This window comes from Lactuca sativa, chromosome 6, assembly GCF_002870075.4.
Source record: "Lactuca sativa cultivar Salinas chromosome 6, Lsat_Salinas_v11, whole genome shotgun sequence".
NCBI classification, from domain to species: domain Eukaryota; kingdom Viridiplantae; phylum Streptophyta; class Magnoliopsida; order Asterales; family Asteraceae; genus Lactuca; species Lactuca sativa.
Genome location: NC_056628.2, coordinates 171,949,204 through 171,962,997, shown reverse-complemented (window position 1 = coordinate 171,962,997; position 13,794 = coordinate 171,949,204). Strand labels below are relative to the sequence as shown.

The following is a 13,794-nucleotide window of genomic DNA, read 5'->3' as shown; positions in this document are numbered from 1 at the left end:
ATATTATTGTTATATCATTTTTTTATTAATTTTGACTTCTAACTAAATAGCATTTTCAATGACTAATCTCTTACAATATTTTTTAATGAATTTAACACATTAATCCACATTTATCTAAAATGTTTCATACAACGTCATTATTTAGTTAGTCGTTTTTAAACACGTCATATTTTAATACGAAATATATTATACAAATATCATCACTAGATATTAATATATAAACGCTTCATAAATGAAAAACAATAGAAATAATTAATTAGTTAAAGAAATATGAATATAAAAAACTAGGATATAATTAAAGAGGCAAAAATATATAAAACAAAATAATATATTGATCATTATATAATGAATGGCCATTAAAAATAAATAAAAAAATTATACTCTTCAATAATAATAAACATTGATAAATAAAAGTAAAAAACTATAAACTAAGCTCTCATTAAATGCTGTACGTAGTTATTCAAATAATATTTTATTTACAACTTGTTTTTTAATAATTCACATTTGAATTTTTTTTAAAATAAAAAAATAGATAAAAATTCATATGAAAATCTATAACATTTCACTTGTTTTAACTGAAACATATGGTGGACCCCATGCAATCCCATACATATTTACCGTAAGTTGATTATTTTAGATTTTATTTTTATTTTTTGTTAACTTGCAAAGTAACCCTTTTCTACAGTAAAGTTCATAAACTTTATTTCTATATGAAATATCTTTTACTCCTTATTTTGCGAAATATAAACTACATGATTCAGAGTAGCATAATTATCTTTTATATGTAAAAGAATTAGGTTTAGCAGAATTCGATAAAACGTTTCTCTTCTCATGTAATGGTCACTGGGATAAGTCCTAAAATCTAATTTTCTTTCGTTTAAATTTTTATTTATTTATTATTTTTTTGAAATTTCGTGAAAAGGATGGAAAAATTAGTTTTTAAAGATACATGGTCGGGGTCTTTCCATTAAGAGGCCAAACACATTACCTAATTTTACTGCAAATAACTTTATTTTATTTCTAAAGAAATACTTATCTCAACCATTTTTATGATTATTATTATTTCGCCAAACGACATTGCTTTTTACCAAAATACATGGCGTTTTGTGAAAAATATAAAATTCGCAGTCTATAAGCTCACAACAAAAAGTTTTCCAAAATAATAATTTCCTTTTAGCAAAAACAGTTAATATGTTTTTAGTAGACATCAAAAGCTATTAATTTTATGAAATGATGTTACTGTTTCTTGTTATTTTTGCAATTCATGGATGAATGTGGGTAAAGGCATTCAATTCTAGAAATATGAAAAATTAAAGATGGTCCTCACTATACTACCTCTTTTATTCAAGCCGCCATATTTGTCTACTTTTAACCTAACTTTAACTATTACATTTACATGCATCCAATCAATCAAGATTAAAGATTAAATGACACATGAAAGTCGCATCCATCTACCAATCAATCACTTTTCGAAATGGATTATCCGGTGCTGGTATTTAGATTGCATTGGAGTTTTGCTATTTTTGACGGAGACGTTATTATCACATTATTATGTCCAAAAGTAATTGACGAATAGTAAAGTTTATGAATCTTAGACTTTTGCCAGCACTGTTTTCAATAATGGCATATTTAATCCTTATATAACATTCTTTTTAGTTGTAGCATATGTCCCTACTAGTTTTTTTTTTTTTTTTTACAAAAATAGTCCTTATGTTTACCATTTCTTTTTATGTTGGCAGGTTTCGTCCCTTTGTAGAAAATGAATAACAAAAATTGTCCTTGTAATTTACAGAAAATGTCCATGTGTATTTTTTTTATAGAAACGCTCCACTTGTTAAAAAAATTTCATAAATAGTTCGTAACTAACAGAAAATTTGCAGCTAACGTCCCCCGCAACATAATGAGTGTGTTCGGCACAGAGCGTTTGAGAGCTTCTAACGTTTGACAAAACGTTCTGTTATAAACAGAAAACCTTATTTGACACTACAAGCTTTCAACGTTTAGTTTAAACAAAACGCTCCAAATCCAAATGCTACTTCATGTAGCGTTTAACAAAATGCTACAAGTTACAAGCTATCCGCTACCCGCTACAAGTTATTCGCTACCAGCTAATTTTGCCGAACATGCCCAGTGTCATGTTTCATCCTTAGAATTTTTTAGTTTCACTGTTTGGCCACATAAGTATTATACATTTGTAGATTTGCTCCCTATATTTTCAAAGTTATGCAAGTCCCCCCCCCCTCCCCCCCCCCCCCCCAAAGTCGTAACTTATTAGTTTTTCACTAAAAGAATTTTGTAAATAGGTTTTTTAAGTGTTATTATTATCGTGATAATATTCTGGGTTCATAATTTGGTTTATAAAATAAAAAGGGTGACATAGGAGGGTAATAAGGTTTCCAGTTTGTCCGTATTAGGTCACTAAGGTTTTTTTTTGTGCGTATTATACCAATATGGTTGTTATTACCGTTTAGAAATAGTCATTTTACCGATTTTAACCGGTAAAAGGACGATTTTAAACGGTAATAACAACTATATTGGTCTAATACGCACAAAAAAAACTTTAGTGACTTAATACGGACAAACTGGAAACCTTATTACCCTCTTAAGTCATTAACCCTAATTATTTAGAAAACATGCTTACTAATCAATGTGACTGATTTGTTTGATTGAAAATAGTTGCTTCCATTTAAACTTATCTCACAACCCTTCCAGAACTTCTTAGTCCAAAAACTCATATGATTGATGATCTTCATTACATAAATATGCAACATTTTATCAATAACTTCTTTTTTGTCATTTAAATGTTTACATGAACACATCCATATGTACAAAAACAATCTCACTTTGATACCTCTCATCAATGTCTACATTTGATAACGAATGAAAATGTAAAACCAACAGGGACTTGCAGAGGATGTCTATTATCAATTATTTAAAAAAAAAAAAAGCAAAACCACAACATGAACTAAGAAACTGAAGTTGCAAATGAATAAAAAAATCAGCACATAAATAAACACATACAGACTATATACAACACATAAACAGAAGTTTATAAAGCATGAAACTTAATGACACGAAAAGTAAAAAACTTAAAGGAGGCTTTATAGAAAGAAAGATCACCCTTACTTGCCACAAATAGTTGAAGACATCAATAAGAAGATCAATCTGACCATAGAATCCACATGTTGTCTGATCATGACTTCAGTAGATGAACTACTGAAACGTAAGAATTGCAATTGAACTGTATTAGCATTTGAAAGGGGAATTAGGGTTCCAGAGAAGACGACAAAAGGTTAATTTTTTTTTTTTTTGTAATGACCAAAAAAAATTTCCAACCAATTTAAATTAAAAAAAAAACAACCGGATTCCATTAAGTTATTACAAAAAGGTTTTCAATACAATTTATTTAAAGTATTCCCAGAATCACATCACGACAACAACATGAGGAGCGGTACGATCACGCCTTCGCCTAGCCACGGTCTCCTGAAGAACCTGAAAAACATTAAACCACAACTGTAAGCCCGAAAGATTAGTGAGATATCCCCAAAATACCAACCACATATACCATACACGCATAACATGCCATAACATATCCGATCACAGAACAGCCATGCACTTCGGGTCTACTGTGTGACTGGTCCGCCGCACTGGCCAACAGTCCACCTGGTCCACCCTACGAGTCTAGCCATATACCTCGAGTCTGCAGTGTGATTGGTCCGCCCACACCGGGCCTTCAATCCACCTAGTCCACTCTCCGAATCTAGCCACATACATCGAGTTTGCAGTGTGATTGGTCTGCCCGCACCGGGCCTTCAATCCACCTGGTCCACTCTCTGAGTCTACAGTATGACTGGTCCGCCCGTACCGGGCCTTCAGTCGGCGTGGTCCACTCTCCAAGCCTCGGCACGTCTGGTCCGCCCTCTTGGGGCCTACAGCCTATCCGGACCGCTTGCTGGGCCTTCGGGACAACCGGTTCGCCCTGGGTATCTTAGCCTACAACACAAAGCAGGACCCGCCTCAACCCAAATCCAGTCCAAACAACCATGTACACATAAACATGCAAACATATAACAATTCACAGTCAACAAACCGATCAACAGATCACATAACATATCATCATCCTAACCAGGATACCGACCTAACCGGTCACTAGCATAGCATCACCCTACATCTCAGGATACCGATCTCAACCAGGTCTCTAGCATATACCATCCTAGCTACCAGGATGCAACATATCAAAGCAATAACATACAACAAATACCCGGATCTCAATCTGATAAAGGGCCGGCCTTGGTCCCTTAGACCCTGTTGATATAGTGAGGATAACTCACCTCGAAACTGCCGATTGAACAGATAAGATCCCGCTGCTCCAAACTCCGACACGAACTCCTCCACTGAACAACACCAAAGCACTGAACTCAATAATTACCAAAATACCCCTGGAAGACAACTGGTCAACCCTTGTTCAAAGTCAAAGTCAACCCCTGACTAACTCTACTCGCCGTGTCAACCCGATGACTCGCCGAGTCCCCATGCTCAGAACTTTCCCCAATCCGCGACTCAACTTGCCGAGTCACCCCGAGACTCGTCGAGTCCAACAACTCTGAGTCCACTCACACACAACTCACCGAGTCATCCCTTGACTCACCGATTCTCGGCTCAACTAGAAAAGATTGGGACTCTTCGACAAGACTCGCCGAGTCTAAGAACAGACTCGCCGTGTCTAAGGCTATCTTCAACCTACTCGCCGAGTTGTTCTTCCAACTCGCCGAGTTCAAGGCTATCTTCAACCTACTCGCCGAGTTGTTCTTCTAACTCGCCGAGTTCCAGCCTATCTTCAAGCAACTCGCCGAGTTCACCTTTGTGACTCGCCGAGTGCCTCTCGATCTCATTCCATACAGAAGCATTCCAGGCCATGCAATTGATCCAAAACGTAGATCTACCCTTCCTAAGGCCATCCATCACGTAAAGTGGCAAACTTTACGTGAATCCAAGGAGATCTAGGCATTTTCACTCTAGGATTTGGGTTTGGGACAAGATAGCTCCTTCAATCACTCATAAACAGGGACTTTTATGCATTCTAACCCTTTTCCATTCCAGATCTGAGGTAGCAACCTCATATCTAACCTCTAAACTCCAATACATCAAAAGATATGATCTCTAACACCTCCAAAATGATGCATCTATATGAATAACAGCCCAAGAACGAGATAATACCTCAAAAGGAAGCCCCAACAGCAATGAAACCCGAATCTAAGCAAAGCCCCTTGCTCCAAGCCTCCTAACCTTCAAGATTTTCTCAACAATCACTTCTTCAAGCCTCCAAATGCACTTGATCCTCTCACACACGACAACTAGGGTTTCTGGACTTAAGAGAGAGTAGAGAGGCTGGGGGAAAGGATGTTATGTTCTTTATATAAGGCTCAACCCCGAGAAATAGGGTTTTCTCCACTCAGCGCCTAGTCGCCGAGTCGGCCACTTAACACGCGACCAAAGTCGCGACCCTACTTGCCGAGTCCACCCATGGACTCGCTTACTCTTTTAGCCCTTTAACTTTACTCTTGATATTCCGGGATGTTACAATTCTCCCCCACTTAAATTAGGCTTCGTCCTCGAAGCCTGCAGCAACTCAACTCTAGAAATACTCCCACAACGTGCCACCTGGCATTAACCAGACCAGGTTCCTCAAGGCACAACCATCGAAACTCGAACTCACTTTCTCCTTTCTTACGGTGTCCTGACCACCGTCTCAAGCCGGCCACCGACTTCACCCTCTGATAACCCCACTTAACAACTGAGTACTACTCATGATGCAACACTGCTCCAAATCGCAACCATCACTCGACCCATATGAGCTACAAGTAACCATGCACCACCGGATTCCTGATCCGAGTCCAACTCTATCCATTCCGCTGACAGAAAGACACATTCTTCAGAGCAACTCCCATGAGTTCTCCTCTTGCAATCACATACACATGCTGAACTAGCTCTAGCACCCTCGAGTTGGGAAAACCCGTTACACTGATGACATCTCCAAACATCCCCCAGGATGAACCACCACTACATACACAATTCCCTAATCAGAATCACACTGAGAGCCCAAGACTCCCTACCTGCATCCCTTCCGAGCCTCTTGGCTCTACCCCCGCGGAATTCCTTCCGCGACCTCAGCAGACATCCCAAACCGGATGTGATTCCATTCCACTGCCGCAAACACACTGCTCAATGACCATACTTGGATTATTCCAAACATAACTCTGCTCTGCTGCTTTCACTCCCGTGACTTTGCACTCCCTCTCGGAGTTACACTCCTCTCTCTTTCCTTTACCAGGGAAATCCACTTGGCCGCCTTGTCACTACGACAAGTGCCACGATGCTCGCCCAATGCTACACCACTCCTTCATAGCGTAACCGCTATCCATCCAACACACATGCTCTGAATCTACTCGCAAGGACTCTCGAGTCCATGCACCATCTCCATTAATCAAGATCAATACCCGGGGCCAGACCTTCTAATGCTATCACACCGCAATATACACAATCCATATCCTCGAACCGATCTAACAATACCTGCAGAGTCTTCAGCATGACTGGACCGCCTCACCAGGCCTTCAGCCAATCTGGACCACTCTCAGAACCTTCAGCCAATCTAAACCGCCCTCCAGTGCCTTCAGTCTGGCTGGACCGTTCTCCGAGCCTTCGGTCTGACTGGAACGCTGACCGACCTTCAGTCAATCCGGACCGCTCAACCAGCATTCCTCATTCCGAGTTATCTCTCCGGGAAATCCTCCCATGCATACTATTCTAGCCCTCTAGGGGTTCCGAACTCTATCTCCATCATACATACTCGATCCCTGCCCGATCCCAGGCCTTCCACAATCAAATGCCCTAGGTCTGTATCCCGCCCCGCATGCCTGCCACTTACTCGTACCAGCCTACGCTCTTGGCTGACAGAACACTATTGAATCCCAAACAGCTAAACAATCTCACATACTCATCGATCATCTGGAGAATTTTTCCAATTCTCACCCACTTAGGGCACTGACTAGCAACCACCGGTCGATATCACCGACCTCCCAAAACAACCCTGCACAAAACCAACACTTACACGCGGACTGATTCCCACTAACACTAGCAACCTTCACAAAAATCACATTTCCACACTAATCATCCCGCTCGAAAGAAACTCAATCTGCAGCTAACCGCTCCTCAGAAGGTAGATGCTACCCGACATTCAGACCAACGCCAGATTCCCACTAAAAACCCCATGAATGATAACCAACGAAATTCCCAATCACTAACCCATAACCATACCATAATTCTCAAAAACAACAAATACCACACCAAAAACCACACAATGAAACAAGCAGACAAATGATACTCCACAATAACCATAAGATAACCAAGACATCAAGAAAGAAACATACCCGCAGCTGCATCCGACACTGCTCTGACCTCCTCTGCTGTAAGCTGAAAAGCACGACCTTGAGCCCTTGGGGGCTCCGCTCCACCCTGACCTCCACCTGTGATCCTCAAAGTGGCCGGTGCTGGAGCCTGCACCGGTCCTGCAGCGAGCTGTGGACAGTTGACCCTCAAATGTCCAACCTGATGACAATGATAACAAATCCTCAAATCCCGAACCGACGCTGACTGCCGACAATCCCTCGCATAGTGCCCCTCTTTTCCGTACTTGCAGCATGCACCACCGGACCTACAAACTCCGGTGTGACTCCTCCCACACTTCCCATAAGTGTGGCTACTCAGACCTCCCACTCTAGAATCAACGGTCTTGTACCGTTTCGGCGCCGTCTGCGACTGCATTGGAGCCTGCCTCAGCTCACGTAACTGCAACTCAATCTCTAACTCACGTAGCCTGGCGGCCTCCTGCAACTCCAACAAAGTCTTGCACCTCTGCATAGACACAAACGGTCTGATACCCCTCTTGATCATGCTCAGATATCGAGACATCTGAGCCTGCTCCGAAGCGAACTCAGGGCAGAACATCGCCCTCTCAGTGAACATCCTGGTGGTCTCAGTCACCGAATCTGAACCCTGCTTCAGCTCCAGGAACTCCTGAGCTAATCTCTCTCTCTCTCTCTCTCTCTCAACCCGCGGAACATAACGGGTGCTGAACATCTCTCTAAACTGATCCCATGAAACCGCATCCCTCTGTGCATCCGAATATGACCCCGCGGTCAATCTCCACCAATCCTTCGCCCCGAGCCTCAACAGGTTCAGAGCACACCTCACCCTCTGATCAGCAGGGCATGAACACGTGAAGAAACACCCCTCCACGTCCGATAACCATCTCATAGAAACAATCGGGTCCTGAACTCCATCAAAGGTGGGAGGCTTCGTATTATCGAAGTCCCGATACTAAAAACCCCGAGCAGCTCCTCCCCTGCCGCTGCTACAGCCGCTGTAGCCGCCACGGCAGCCGTCTCTGTGAGAGCTGCATAGCGCTCATCAAAATACTCAACCATGGCGGTCTTGATCGACCCAAACAGTTCCGGTAACTCGGCCCGGAACAACGCAGCAACCTCATTATGTAGGATCTCACGAATCCTCGCATCCAACTCGCATGTGTTCATCTGACCAATAACCTCGGGCGGTACTGACCCGTACGGAACTCCCTTTCCTGCTCCCAATCTTGATCCGGATCCACTCCCAGCATGTCTCGGAATCTCCATACTGAAATAACACCACAAAATCTCATACATTTCCCACTAACCCGGGAACCAACTCTCAACCCCACCCTAGAGGTCATGGTTTCCCTAATACGCATATGGGTCCTGTGCTTTCAGTAGTACGGGCCCATACTACCTTCCACACCTACCCATATTTGTATGAAGTACTACCACAACGCCCTAGAGAAAACATACAAACAAGCGCTCAACCCTCACCACTAGAGGAACACTGGAAAGCTCCCACAAGGAAACCCTAGGCTACAGGCATCACAAATCAGGCAACATTATCATGAAATCCTGAAGATCCCTAGCCTAGCACTGGCATGCTGTTCTAACAAGGCTCAAAAACAAATATCATGTATGGAATTTTGGGGGTTACTTACTGGCTCCGGCTGATCGTACCTCCGCGTCCTCCCTTACTCATTTTGAAAACCATTTTAAATTCTCTTTTGACAACTCTCCTCGATTTGAGACTGGAGTCACACAAGTGTTCCTCCAATTCACTCAAACCAAGGCTCTGATTCCAACTTGTAACGACCGAAAAAAAATTCCAACCAATTTAAATTTAAAAAAAAACAACCCGATTCCATTAAAGTTATTACAAAAAGGTTTTCAATACAATTTATTTAAAGTATTCCCAGAATCACATCACGACAACAACATGAGGAGCGGTACGATCACGCCTTCGCCATACCACGGTCTCCTGAAGAACCTGGAAAACATTAAACCACAACTGTAAGCCCGAAAGCTTAGTAAGATATCCCCAAAATACCAACCACATATACCATACACACATAACATGCCATAACATATCTGATCGCAGAACAGCCATGCACTTCGGGTCTACTGTGTGACTGGTCCGCCGCACTAGCCAACAGTCCACCTAGTTCACCCTCCGAGTCTAGCCATATACCTCGAGTCTGCAGTGTGATTGGTCCGCCCGCACCGGGCCTTCAATCCACCTAGTCCACTCTCCGAATCTAGCTACATACATCGAGTCTGCAGTATGACTGGTCCGTCCGCACCGGGCCTTCAGTCGGCCTGGTCTACTCTCCGAGCCTCGGCACGTCTGGTCTGCCCTCTTGGGGCCTACAGCCTATCCGGACCGCTCGTTGGGCCTTCGGGTCAACCGGTCCGCCCTGGGTATCTTGGCCTACAACACAAAGCAGGACCCGCCTCAACCCAACTCCAGTCCAAACAACCATGTGCACATAAACATACAAACATATAACAATTCACAGTCAACAAACCGATCAACAAATCACATAACATATCATCATCCTAACCAGGATACCGACCTAACCGGTCACTAGCATAGCATCACCCTACATCTCAGGATACCGATCTCAACCAGGTCTCTAGCATATACCATCCTAGCTACCAGGATGCAACATATCAAAGTAATAACATACAACAAATACCCGGATCTCAATCCGATAAAGGGCCGGCCTTGGTGCCTTAGACCCTGTTGATATAGTGAGGATAACTCACCTCGAAACTGCCGATTGAACAGATAAGATCTCGCTGCTCCAAACTTCGACACGAACTCCTCCACTGAACAACACCAAAGCACTGAACTCAATAATTACCAAAATACCCTTGGAAGACAACTGGTCAACCCTTGGTCAAAGTGAAAGTCAACCACTGACTGACTCTACTCGCCGAGTCAACCCGATGACTCGCCGAGTCCCCATTCTCAAAACTTTCCCCAATCCGCGACTCAACTTGCCAAGTCACCCCGAGACTCGCCGAGTCCAACAACTCTGAGTCCACTCACACACAACTCACCGAGTCATCCCTTGACTAACCGATTCTCGGCTCAACTAGAAAAGATTGGGACTCTTCGACAAGACTCGTCGAGTCCAAGAACAGACTCGCCGTGTCTAAGGCTATCTTCAACCTACTCGCCGAGTTGTTCTTCCAACTCGCCGAGTTCAAGGCTATCTTCAACCTACTCGCCAAGTTGTTCTTCCAACTCGCCGAGTTCCAGCCTATCTTCAAGCAACTCGCCGAGTCCACCTTTATGACTCGCCGAGTGCCTCTCGATCTCATTCCATACAGAAGCATTCCAGGCCATGCAATTGATCCAAAACGTAGATCTACCCTTCCTAAGGCCATCCATCACATAAAGTGGCAAACTTTACGTGAATCCAAGGAGATCTAGGCATTTTCACTCTAGGGTTTGGGTTTGGGACAAGATAGCTCCTTCAATCACTCATAAACAGGGACTTTTATGCATTCTAACCCTTTTCCATTCCAGATCTGAGGTAGCAACCTCAGATCTAACCTCTAAACTCCAATACATCAAAAGATATGATCTCTAACACCTCCAAAATGATGTATCTATATGAATAACAGCCAAAGAACGAGATAATAACTCAAAAGGAAGCCCCAACAGCAATGAAACCCGAATCTAAGCAAAGCCCCTTGCTCCAAGCCTCCTAACCTTCAAGATTTCCTCAACAATCACTTCTTCAATACTCCAAATGCACTTGATCCTCTCACACACGAAAACTTGGGTTTCTGGACTAAAGAGAGAGTAGAGAGGCTGGGAGAAAGGATGTTATGTTCTTTATATAAGGCTCAACCCCGAGAAATAGGGTTTTCTCCACTCAGCGCCTACTCCCCGAGTCCATCCGCTGACTCGCCGAGTCGGCCACTTAACACGCGACCAAAGTTGCGACCCTACTCGGCGAGTCCAACCATGGACTCGCCGAGTTCCCCTTCCCAATTTACTCTTTTAGCCCTTCAACTTTACTCTTGATATTCTAGGATGTTACATTTTTTGGACCATTTCTCGATTTGTGTGTGTCATCCTTGCGCAGGGGCCATGCTAATCTTCTTTGTATCGTTCCAATTTTATCGGATGTCCCTAAAGGGACGACTATAGATGAAGAGCTTCGCCATATAGAGGAGTAGCAGGTTATTGTTGGATTAATGTCTAAGTCTATAACTATAATTAGTCAGACTTGACCCGACCAGCATGGTCCATTTGTGTTGCATGACATCATGCATATGGATAGACTATAATGAGAGAATTAACACTTAAGGTTTGTTAATATATTATAAGTTCTAATATATTAATAAGGTTGTTTAAGTAGTATTGATCAAGAATTAATTTGGAATTAATTAAGTGATCAAAAGGAGACTAATTAAATATATGGATTGATTGTGTAAATCATTCATTCTTATATATGTGGGCTTGTGATCCAAGATTCCTTATGTTGAACTAAGTCCATGGGGTGACCCATGGATACTCCATGGAGGTTAAAATCCATGGAGCATAAGGAATGGGTAAAGTTATGAGTTACATGGTGTAACCCCAATAGCCACCATATAAAAGAATCCCATGGATCAAGAAATCGGGCACTAGAGTGTGAATATGAGGGCTAGATGATTTCAAGAAGTGTTTCATTTTCTCTCAAGTCATTCCATGTGTACTTGATGTTGTGTGAACCATTTGAGGTGTCACACTTGGGGCACTAGGCACTCAAGCTTCATGAAGACATTCTACATCAAAGAGGTATGTAATTCTAACTTGATATATTCATATGAATCAATGTTATTATGCTAGTTAGGATGAATACATTGGAAAGTTCATATTTGCATGTATAATAGAGAAAACATAGATCCAAGGTATTTAGGGTTGCATATACACTTAGGAGTGTTAGAATGCTCAAAACGCAACAGTTATATGGGACGACGCGAGTTCTAAACGAAGTAGTTTACTGTTGATGGTAATATATTCTCAATGTCTTTAAAATTAGGGTTAATGACTTAGGAGGGTAATAAGGTTTCCAGTTTGTCCGTATTAGGTCACTAAGGTTTTTTTTTTTGTGCGTATTAGACCAATATGGTTGTTATTACCGTTTAGAAATAGTCCTTATTGCCGGTTAAAACCGGTAAAAGGACTATTTATAAACGGTAATAACAACCATATTGGTCTAATACACACAAAAAAACCTTAGTGACCTAATACGGACAAACTGGAAAACTTTATTACATTCCTAAGTCATTATCCCTAATAAAAATCAAATTGTCTAAAATTGAATAAAAGGTATTTATTTATATATTATATTTTTAGTCCATGTCTTTAACTATTTATTAAATTCTGCTATATATTTTTTTCGTAGATGTTTATAAATATTAACTCAAAACTAAATAGTTTTCTTTTGTTTATTTTATAAAGTTGATTAACGCTTAAGCTATACATAACTTCCCAAAAATTACAAAGATATTTTTCATTTGTAAAATAGATGAACCAATTAAAACATTTATCTCAAAAACCATTGAGTGACATTTCTTTGTGTGAAACGATACATTATCATATTTGAATTTACAAAAACCGCATAAACGAATATCTTTGATGTGTGTGCATAATCCTACTGAGCTCTTCTCACGAGTAACCAACAAAACATTTTATCCATAACCGTATGCATAAAACTTAGTGAGCTCCCCAATTGTTTGGTGCATAAATTGCACCTTTTATATATTAATTGCATGTTCATTTATCGCATTGCATGACATTTTAGTTTAGTCTTACATACATTTTGCATTTACGAGACATAATCGAGGATCTATCTACTTTTCAAGATTTTTGTGGATGTTTTAGGGTGATTTGAAGACTGGAGCATGCCTAGGATGTTCGAGGGAAGCTCTATACAAAGTTTCAGAATTTTCAAAGCTAAATTAAAGAATTTGGAAAATCGGAAAATGTACATTTCTCAATTGATTACACGGGTGGCACTTTGGGAAGGCATCATTACACGAGCCCGCAGTTTGGAGGTTTTTCACAAGAATAAGGCCATTACACGGGTCGTGTAATGGGAATGCATCATTACACGAGCTTGTGTAACGGTGTCTGTCAGTTTTTGAAATCCACAAATTTCGATTAAGATGAGTTTTCTAGTCATTTTTGTGGGACTTTGTCCAAGAACTTGAGGGGGCGATTTTCACACATCTTATCACCATTTTCACTTTGGAAACACTTTGTCTTTGATTTTGTAAGTTTTTTTTTTTAAAGATTAAACTTGTTCAATTTGTATTTTATGTTAGTCATGTGTGGCTAACTTTTCTTATAATTTGCGGTTCTATCTTCCTATGTACT

The 13,794-nt window shown here is 41.3% G+C and overlaps 1 non-coding gene across 1 annotated transcript; it reads right to left on the bottom strand.

The window, feature by feature from the left end:
- Positions 1–11,466: 11,466 nt before the first annotated feature.
- On the bottom strand, positions 11,467–11,569 carry LOC111901986 (U6 spliceosomal RNA). Its single transcript, XR_002853645.1, has one exon. It is a non-coding gene; the product is annotated as a U6 spliceosomal RNA (small nuclear RNA).
- Positions 11,570–13,794: the final 2,225 nt, after the last annotated feature.